At 31.9% G+C, this 326-nt stretch overlaps 1 protein-coding gene across 3 annotated transcripts in view; it reads left to right on the top strand.

Annotated features, from left to right (window-relative positions):
* Window positions 1-326, top strand: part of Skap2 (src kinase associated phosphoprotein 2) — a 185,937-nt gene that overhangs the window by 82,284 nt on the left and 103,327 nt on the right. The gene's annotated exons all lie outside the window — the stretch shown is intronic.

The following is a 326-nucleotide window of genomic DNA, read 5'->3' as shown; positions in this document are numbered from 1 at the left end:
TCTGCTGATATCTTCCTCAATCTCTTTCTTTAAAGATTTAAAATTTTCATTGTAGAGCTCTTTAATGTCTTTGGTCAGGTTTATTCTGAGGTATATTATTTTATTTTTTTGCAGCTATTGTGAAAGGGAGGGTTTCCATGTGCTCTTTCTCTGGTTGCTTGTTACTGGTATATATGAATGCTACAGAATTTTGTAGGTTAATTTTGTAACCTGCCACTTTACTGAACATGTTAGTAATTTCTATGAGTTTTCTGGTGGAATTTTTGGCATCTCTAAGATATAATATCATATCACCTGCAAAAAGGGATAATTTGATCTCTTCTTTT

The sequence above is a fragment of the Nannospalax galili genome, unplaced genomic scaffold (genome assembly GCF_000622305.1).
Source record: "Nannospalax galili isolate Female #2095 unplaced genomic scaffold, S.galili_v1.0 scaffold158, whole genome shotgun sequence".
Lineage (NCBI taxonomy): Eukaryota > Metazoa > Chordata > Mammalia > Rodentia > Spalacidae > Nannospalax > Nannospalax galili.
Note: the sequence above shows the minus strand (reverse complement) of the source record. Positions and strands in the feature narration are given on the sequence as shown.